Genomic DNA, 10,450 nt, shown 5'->3' with positions numbered 1-10,450 from the left:
GTAATGGGGAGGGCACATTTTGCATGGAGCACTGGGTGTTGTGCAAAAAGAATGAATACTGTTACACTGAAAAAATAAATAAAATAAAAAAAAATAAAATTAAAAATTAAAAAATAAAGATGCAGGAAACACTTAAAAATATAAAAAAAATGTTAATAATTTTAATTAATAATTTTCTCTGGCTTAAAATAGAACAATCTACAGAGTACTTAGAGGAAAATGTTTCTCTAGTAGATAAAAATATCATATACCACTAGTAGGAAAACGAACAGGTATGTTATTTTCTTACAACTCTTTCAAGTAATGTCATGCATAATGTATTTTTATTACAACAAAATAAAAAATAAAAACAAAAGCAGCATAGTCTTGTCATTGTTTTTCAATTTCCATGCATGACTGCCAAAATGCAATTGTAATCTTTAGGTAAGAAGTTAAAAACATATCCTCAAGGAATTGCTAAGAAACTCTTACTCATAAATAAAAACATTAGCTTTTAGGTATTTTAAGTATAAAGAATATTCTGAAGTTCAGCCTCAGAAAGAACAACTAGCAAATGGAGAATATCATGGGTATCATCAAATATTGTTTGCAACATACTTCTCAGTGGAATAAAGTGGAACAACATACTTCTTAGTGGAAACCACTAAGTAAAATAATTGCCTTGAGGAATGCTATTTTACAATTAAAGGGCATAAGTTTCTAAGTTAACAACATTAACAATACACATACACTCACACACACATACTTTATTTTGATACACCTAAATGAATGAAACATGACATTCAAGTCTTAATCATGAAAATTTTAGGATATCAGAGATAAAGTTTTATGAGAGAAAAACCAAGGAAAATGTCATATCCAAAGGATGAAAAATAAGACTTTTTATTGTACCTTTCATTAAAAAAAGAATAAAATGACGTAATGCCTTTCCTTAAGGAAAAGTATCCTCAATCCAGCACTCTATACTGAGTCAAAAACAAACAAATAAACAAGCAACAACAACAACAAAACAGAAAAAGCAAAAAATATGTGAATCTAATAGATCAGATGCCACTTATACTTAGATATTTTTCAAGTGTGGCTCCAATTATATTTTCTGATATTTGAGATTTAAAAGTGTCTTCCATTCACTCTTGCTGAAAGGCCTATTAAAAAAATGTTCTCCACAAAAAGGAGGACTCTTATAGAGAACTACTAGGTGTAGTCCAGGAAATAAGGATCCTCAACTGAGAAGTGAGGCAAGAGGAATAGGCAGGATGATATGGGAAGTTCACCTGGAAAGAAGTCAGTTCAGATTGCAGAGATTGAAGATGGAAGTTTATAGGGGAAGCAAATAAGCAAAACAAAAACAAAAACAAAATTATTTCTTGTTGTATTTCACCATATTGATAGGGGTTTTATATTTAGTTTGAGAGCTTTGAGCAAAATTGATAATTTGGGCATCAGCAAATTAAGATCTGCTTTATAAAAGATACTCTTGAGAGAATGAAAATTTAAGCTGCAGACTGAGAGAAAATACTTACACATCATACATCTGGCAGATGATTTGTATGTCAATGTAAACCATTCTCAAAATTCAATTATAAGAAAACAAACAGCTCTATTAAGAGCAGGCAAAAATTTTAAACAAATACTTTAAATAATATATGCAAAAATATGCAAAAGATAATATATGCCAATGACAAATAAGCATTGAAAAGATGCTCAAGATCATTAGTAATTACATTAAACCACAAAGAGATATGTGTTAGAACTCCTAAAATTAAAGACTTCTCATACCAAATGTTGGAGATGATTTGGAGTAACTGGAACCTCAAAAACTGCTGATGGAAATATGTGATGGTAAAACAACTTGGGAAAACATTTGGCAGTTTCTTAAAAGGTTTTAACATGGACCAACTATATGAATCATCTATTTCACTCCTGGGTATTCAGATATGATCATTAAAAAATGTATATCCATGCAAAAACCTTTACTTGAATGTTTAATGCAGCTTTCTTTGTAATAGGCAGTACCTGGAAATAATACCAATGCTCATCGACAGCTGAATGGATAACTAAATTGTGCTATATCCATATAATGGAATATTATGCAGTAGAGCTACTCATGTTGGATGTATACAAAATCCTTTCCTTAGATGCTAGATATCACAATTCCGGACTTCAAGCTCTATTACAAAGCTGTCATCATCAAGACAACATGGTACTGGCACAAAAACAGACACATAGATCAGTGGAACAGAATAGAGAGCCCAGAAATAGACCCTCAACTCTATGGTCAAAGGTCTAAGGTCATCTTCGAAAAAGCAGGAAAGAATGTCCAATGGAAAAAAGACAGCCTCTTCAATAAATGGTGCTGGGAAAATTGGACAGCCACATGCAGAAAAATGAAATTGGACCACTTCCTTACACCACACACGAAAATAGAACCGTATCTGAAAATTCAGTTTAAAAAATCAATAAAATTCAAAGTAGACTTTGGGTTATAACCCTGACATATAAAGAACTTAGAAATTGCTATTCCCATTCTTACATCAAGACAAAGCTGAGCAAAATGAAAACCAATGACTTTTCTTGGACCTATCAGTAAACTGACGTTGCAGTGGAAATTGCCACCCTGAAATCTAAAGAGATGGGTAAGTAAGGAGAGTCATATCAGAATCCTCTTACTTAGAGCTCAAGCCACTGAAGACATGCACTGATAGGAACTTTAAATAACAATTTTAATGAATTGCTAAAGGATGAATGTGGACTAGTATGAGAAGAAGAAACTCCTGGAATCCACAGCCTTAGGTAGGCCCCCACACTTTCATGGGTTTTACCTTCAACTTATCTATCAAGTTCTTACTCTAAATATCTGAGAATGATCCTTTGAGACCCAGGTAATGGGAAAGGAAGAGTAATCCTTTTGAAATAAGCCAGCCCTTCTTTATGGACAAAGCCTAATTTCCAGGGGGAAAGTTATACCAAAGCTTTTTTTCTTTTCACAACTATGGGAAAAGACATCCCTCATATTCCAGCCCTTTCTAGCTTTCCTTTCTCACTTAAAAGAGGCAATTTGTATAAGGATAATCATTTGTCAATGCTAAAGATTAAGTCAGAGACTCAATAAAATATTGAAATTTAAGTTGAAGATTATAGACTGCTTGCCTTCCCTTACACAGTAACACCAAACCAGCAGAACTTCAATATAAATAGTAGATTACATCTGAAATAGCTGCAAGGATCAGATGTTCTCTCTAAGGAGTACTTAGAAAAGTTCAAAGTCAAGAGAGGAAACGGAAAGACACAAAAGGAATTTGAAGCTGTTGACACCTATATGTTTAGCAAACACTAAATAAAGCCCAAGTCCTACTCAGATATACAGATTGTCACACTGAAGGCCCATTTACTTCAGTTCTTATTATCCAATAACAATATGTTTGGGTTTCAACAAAAATTGCAAGACTTTACAAAATGCAAGAATAAAATAATCTGAAGAGACAAAGCAAGTGTCAGATCCAAACTCTAATATGACACAGACATTATAATTATACAGATAATTTAAAAGAGCCATGAATAATATATTAAAAGTTTTATTGGAAAAGAAAGAAAGAATGCAAGAACATGTGGGTAATGTGAACAGAAACATGGAAACTTTAAGAAAGAATCAAAAATTACTAGAAATTACAAAACAAAACAACACAAAATAAACAGAAATGAAAGAAATAAAGAATACTTCGATGGGTCCTTTAGTAAACTGGACAGCTGAAAAACTGAAGAAAGATTAGTGAGCTTGAAAATAGAGAAATAGAAACTTTCCATATTAAAATTGAAAGAGGAAAAAGTTGAGAAAAGCAACATATCAAGGAACTGTGGGATCATTTTAAATGTGTAACATGTTTTAGAATATCAGAAGATGAAGAAAGAGAGACTAGGACTGAAGAAATATTTGAGGAAATAATGGCTGAGAACTTTCCAAAATTAATAACAGATAACAAAACAGATATTCAGGGATCTCGGAGAACATTAAGCAAACTAAATCAGAAAAACAAGCAAACAAACAAAACCTCTTGGCGTTGTCATATTCAAAATGCAGAAAATGACACGGAGAATCTTGAATAAAATAAAGAGGGAAAAAATCACCTCACAAGGTGAACAAAGATAAAAATTAGTTTCTCAACAGAAACTATACAAAGAAGAGAGGCAGTAATGTATTTAGAGAGTTAAAAGAAAAAAATCCTGCAATAGTTAAAATGGTGTAGTAGTAGACAGACCCTATGCTTGCCTCATCCCTCGAACACAGCTAGATAAATACCCAGGAAATCTGAAGGAGTGAGAGAAAAAGCTTCAAAACAGAAGGAGAAAAGAGGCCACATCATGGAAGGAAGATGGTAAGGAGCTATGATTTGGGGGGAGAAAAGAACTGCAGATGTTGCAGAGGGGAGGGAGCTCTGATCACAAAAAGAGGAGAGAAAGAGAGACTAAGTAGCATGCCAAGGATTGTGCAAGAAAAAAACACTTCCCCAAAACCACTGATTGGAAAAATGAGAGGGGCTGATTATTGCAAGTTTTTACAAGCATTGGAGCTCAAAGACTGAAGGTTTAGAAGTCCACACCATCACCTGGAAGACCCTGAGAGGTGTAACAGTACTCCTATGAAGGAGGGCAGAGGCCTGGGAGAGGACAGTGTGGTCTGAGGATCCCCTGGGTTGCACTGAGACAGACATTTCCCCTTCTTGCAGTGTTTTTGGAAGAGGTGGCACTGCCTCTCCAGAGACAAAAGGCCTGTGGGTGCCATTTTGCTACCCCATCCATTAATATAGGAGGAGATGCAGCTGCTGAGGGCAGCTAATCTGGACATGGGCTTTTTGCTCTACTTTACCATGAGATGCAAGCCCCTGTGTCTTCCTGAACCTGCCTTTCTGGGACAAACCTCCTCCAGCAACAGTGGGGCAAGACCTTACCCCAGAGGATCAGCATGGGTCCAAACTGCACTGGGTCCCTAAAATTTGGAGTTTTGAAAACCAGCCAGCATGTCTGAGTTAAAACACAAGAGCACTGTGCCACCAGGTGGGCAGATGGCTCAGACACAGGGTAAAGGCAGGGATTTGATTGTTGCCTGGGACACACAAGGGATTGCTCTTCTGTGAGGGCTTTTTGAACAGTGGTAGGCATAAACTCCGCTCTCCAGGGAGGAGAGAACTAGCTGACACTGTTTTTACCCCCACCCATAAGTACAAATGGACTTCTGTGAGTAGCACAGTGCTCACAGTGGATGACTGAGTTTATGACACCAAGTCCTATCCCCCTGTGTTCAGCATGTGTTTCTTTACTAGGGAAAGTGTACCTGAGATTCAGCGCAGCAGCAGGGCCCTTCCCCGGAAGACCAGCACAAACCCTCTACATATACCACGTATGCTGATCAAATAGGGCTGTAAAGTTTCAGCTCTAGTAGAAACAGGATCTAGCTTCTTTTAAGAAGCCAACCAAAACACACCTTGTTAAAACTCACCACACAATGGACAAGGTCCAAACACTCCCCACCACAAGCAAGGAGAAACTCTGGAGAAGACTGACTGGAGGGAAAAAAATACCTAAAATACAACAGGAGAGTGCACACAGTGTATACCAAAAACACTTCCTGAAGTGCTAGGCACTGGACATTATATGACCTCTTCTTAATATAGCAATTACTATCAGAAGTAAGAAACACAACAGACTTTCCTAACACATGGAAGGCAGAGACCTAGATAAAATTGCCAAGATGGAGGAATTTATCCCAAAAGAAAGAATAAGAAAAGGTCATGGCCAGAGATCTAATTGAAACAGATATATGTAATATGCCTGAACAAGAATTTAAAACAACTATCATAAGGATACTAGCTGGGCTTCAGAAAAGGATAGAAGACACCAGGGAGTCCTTTACTGCAGAAACAAAAGACCTAAAAACTCGTCAGTTTGAAATAAAGTGTTATAATGGAGATGTGAAACTGGATGTAATGACCATAGGATGGAAGAATCAGATGAACAAATAAACGATACAGAAGATTAAATTATGGGGAAAATTAAGATGAAAAAAGAGGGAAAGAAAAATACTGAATCACTCAAGTAGAGTTAGAGAACGCATCAACTTAATAAAGTGTAGTAACATTCATATCATAGGAGTCACAGAAGAAGAGAGGGAAAAAATGGTTAGTAGGTTTATTTGAGGAAATTATGGCTGAAAATTTCCCTAATCTGGGGAAGAAAACAGACATTCAAATTCAAGAGGTACAGAGAACTTCCACCAAAATCAACAATAGCAGGGAAACACCAAGACATATTGTAGTAAAACTGACAAAATACATGGATAAGGAAAAAAATCCTAAATGCAGCAAGGGAGAAGAAATCCCTAACTTACAAGGGAAGACCAATAAGGTTAGCAGCAGACTTATCCACATAAACTTGACAAGCCAGATAAAAGTGGTGTAATATATCCAATGTGCTGATGGGGAGAATATGCAACCAATAATACTTTATCCAGGTGGACCGTCACTCAGAATAGAAGGAGAAATAAAAAATTTCCCAGACAAACAAAAAATTAAGTCGTTTGTGACTACAAGAAATAGTAAAAGGGACTGTTTTAATGGGAAAGAAAGATGAAAAAGCAACAAAGACTAGAAAGGAACAGAAGATTTCTATAGAAACAACAAATTTACAGCTAATACAATGGCACTAAGTTCTTACCTATCAATAATCACCGTGAGGGGCGCCTGGGTGGCTCAGTGGACTAAGCCGCTGCCTTCGGCTCAGGTCATGATCTCAGGGTCCTGGGATCGAGCCCCGCATCGGGCTCTCTGCTCAGCGGGGAGCCTGCTTCCTCCCTCTCTCTCTGCCTGCCTCTCTGCCTACTTGTGATCTCTCTCTCTCTGTCAAATAAATAAATAAAATCTTTAAAAAAAAAAAATAATAATCACCGTGAATGTAAATGAACTGAAAGCTCCAGTCAAAAGTCATAGGGTAATAGAATGGATTAAAAAAAAAAAATACCCATCTATATGCTGCCTACAAGAGACTCACTTTACACCTAAAGAGATCCACAGACTAAAAGTGAGGGGGTAGGGAATTATTTATTATGATAATGGACATCAAAAGAAAGCTGGAGTAGCCATTATTGTATCAGACAAACTAGATTTTACACCAAAGACTGTAACAAGAGAAGGAGAAAGGCTCTATATCATAATCAAGGGTCTATCCAACAAGAGGATCTAACAACTGTAAATATTTATGCCCCAAAGTGGGAACACCCAAATATATAAAACAAACTCAAATAAACTCATTGATAAAAATGAAATAATAGTAAGGAACTTTAACACCCTATTCATAGCAATGGAAAGATCATTTAAGCAGAAGATCCAAAAGGTAGCAATGGCTTTGAATGACACATTGAACCAGGTAGACTTAGTAGACCTATTCAGAACATTTCATCCTAAAGCAACAGAGTACACATTCTTTTGAAGTGCACATGGGACATTCTTCAGAATAGATCACATAGTGTGTCACAAATCTGCCCTCAACAAGTACAAAAAGATCGAGATCATACCATGCATATTTTCAGACCATAAGGCTATGAAATTTGAAGCCAACCAGAAGAAAAAAAAATGGAAAGACAACAAATCCATCAAGGTTAAAGAACATTCTACTCAACAATGCATGAGTTAACCAGGAAATTAAGGAAGAAATTTAAAAAAAAAACATACATTGAAACAAAAATGAAAACATGACAGTCCAAAACATTTAGGATCCAGCAAAAGTGGTCCTAGGAGGGAAGTATATACCAATACAAACCTCCCTTACAAAGCAGGAAGTCTTGAATATGCAACCTAACCTAGAAAAGGCACTAGAAAAAGAACAGCAAATAAAGCCTAAAGCCCTCAGAAGCAGGGAATAATAAAGATTAGAGCAGAAGTAAGTGGTACAAAAGCAAAAACAACAACAACAACAAAACAGTAGAACAGATTGATGAAACCAGGAGCTGGTTCTTTGGGGAAAAAAAAATTTCAATTAACCCCTAGTCAGACTTATCAAAAAGAAGTGTTAGGGCCCTAATAAAATCACCAAATGAAAGAAGAGGGATCACAACCAAAACTATAGAAATACAATTATAATAGAATATGATGAAAAAACTGTGAACTATATGCCAACAAGTTGGGGAATCTGGAAGAAATGGATAAATTACTAGAAACATGTAAATGATAACTGAAACAAGAAGAAATAGAAAATTTGAACAGATCCATAAGCAGCAAATAAATTGAATCAATAATCCAAAAATACCCCAACAAACAAAAATCCAGGGCCAGATGACTTCCCAAGAGAATTCTACTAGATATTTTAAGAGTTAGTACCTATTTATCTCAAACTGTTACAAAAAATAGAAATGGAAGCAAAACTACCAATCTCATTCTATGAGGCCAGCATTACATAGATCCTAAAACCAGACAAAGACCCACTAAAAAGGAGAATTGAAGGTTAATATTTCTGAAGAAACTGAGTGCAAAAATTATCAACAAGATATGAGCAAATAAATAGTACATTAAAAGAATTATTCACCATGATCAAGTGGGATTTATTCCTGGGCTGCAAAGGTGGTTCAATATTCACAAATCACTCAGTTTGATACACCACATTAATTTAGAAAAAAAAAAAAAGGATAAAAACTGTATGATCCTCTCAACAGATGAGAAACAAATATTTGACAGAGTACAGCATCCATTCATGAACCATCAACAAAGTAGGGATAGAGGGAACATACCTCAACATTATAAAGGCCATATATAAAATACCCACAGCTAATATCATCCTCAATGGGGAAGAACTGAAAACTTTTCTTCTATGGTCAGGAACAAGAGAGGGATATTCACTCTCACTGCTGTTATTTAACAAAGTATTGGAAGTCCTAGCCTCAGCAATCAGACAACAACAAAAACAAAATAAATAAAGTCATCCAAATCAGCAAGGAAGAAGTAAAACTTTCACAATTTGCAGATGACATGATCTATGTAGAAAACCCAAAAGACTCCATCCCAAAACTTCTAGAACTGATACAAAAATTCAGTAGTCAAAGACTACAAGATTGATGAACAGAAATCCGGGACATTTTTATGTACTAATAATGAAGCAACAGAAAGAGAAATTAAGAAAACAATCCCATTTACAACTACACCAAAAATAAGAAGCACCTAGGAATAAACCTTAACAAAAGAGGTTAACGATCTCTAAAATGACAGAACACTTATGAAAGAGATTGAAGATGATACAAAGAAATGGAAACACATTTCATGCTGAAGAATTGGAAGAACAAATATTGTTAAAATGTCTAAACTAGCCAAAGCAATCTACACCAATCCCTATCAAAATGCCACCAGCATGTTTTACGAAGCTGGAACAAAATATCCTAAAATTTGTGTGGAACCACCAAAAAAAAAAAAAAAAAAGACAAAACAATTTTGAAAAAGAGCAAAGCTGAAGTATCACAGTTCTGGATTTCAAGCTATATTGCAAAGCTGTAGTCATCAAAACAGTATGGTACTGGCACAAAAATAGATACATAGATTGATAGAAAGAGTAGAAAACCTAGAAATGGACCCACAACTATATGGTTAACTAATCTTCAACAAAGCAGAAAAGAATATCCAATGGAAAAAGGCAGTCGCTTCAACAAATGGTGTTGGGAAATTTGGACAGCAACATACAGAGGTTGAAACTGGACAGCTTTCTTAAACCATACACAAAAATAAATTCAAAATGGATGGAAGACCTAAATGTGAGACAGGAAACCATCAAAATCCTACAGGAGAACACAGGCAGCAACCTCTTTGACATTATTCACAGCAGCTTCTTACTAGACATGTCACTGGAGACAAGACAAATAAATCAAAATTGAACTATTGGGACTAAATTAAGATAAATGTTCCTGCACAGTGAAGGAAATAATCAACAAAACTAAAAGGTATCCTACAGAATGGCAGAAGATATTTGCAAATGACATATCTGGTAAAAGGTTAATATCCAAAATCTATAAAGAACTAATCAAACTCAACACCCAAAAAACAAATAATTCAGTTAAGAAATAGACAGAAGACATGAATAAGCATTTTTCCCAAAAAGATATCCAGATGACTAACAGACATATGAAAGAATGCTCAACATCATTCATTACTGTGGAAATGTGAGTCAAAACTACTATGAGATACCACCTTACAACTGTCAGAATGTCTAATAATAACAACAGAAAAAACAACAGATGTTGGCGAGAATGTGGAGAAAGGGGGAGCTCTCTTAAACTGTTGATGGGAATGCAAATGAAAAATAGTATGTAGTTTCTTCAAAATTAAAATTAGAACTATCCTTTGATTCAGCAATTGCAATACTAAGTATTTACCCAAAGAACACAAACATTGAATCAAAGGGGGACATGCACCCTGATGTT

This window comes from Meles meles, chromosome 5 (genome assembly GCF_922984935.1).
Source record: "Meles meles chromosome 5, mMelMel3.1 paternal haplotype, whole genome shotgun sequence".
NCBI classification, from domain to species: Eukaryota; Metazoa; Chordata; class Mammalia; order Carnivora; family Mustelidae; genus Meles; species Meles meles.
Note: the sequence above shows the minus strand (reverse complement) of the source record.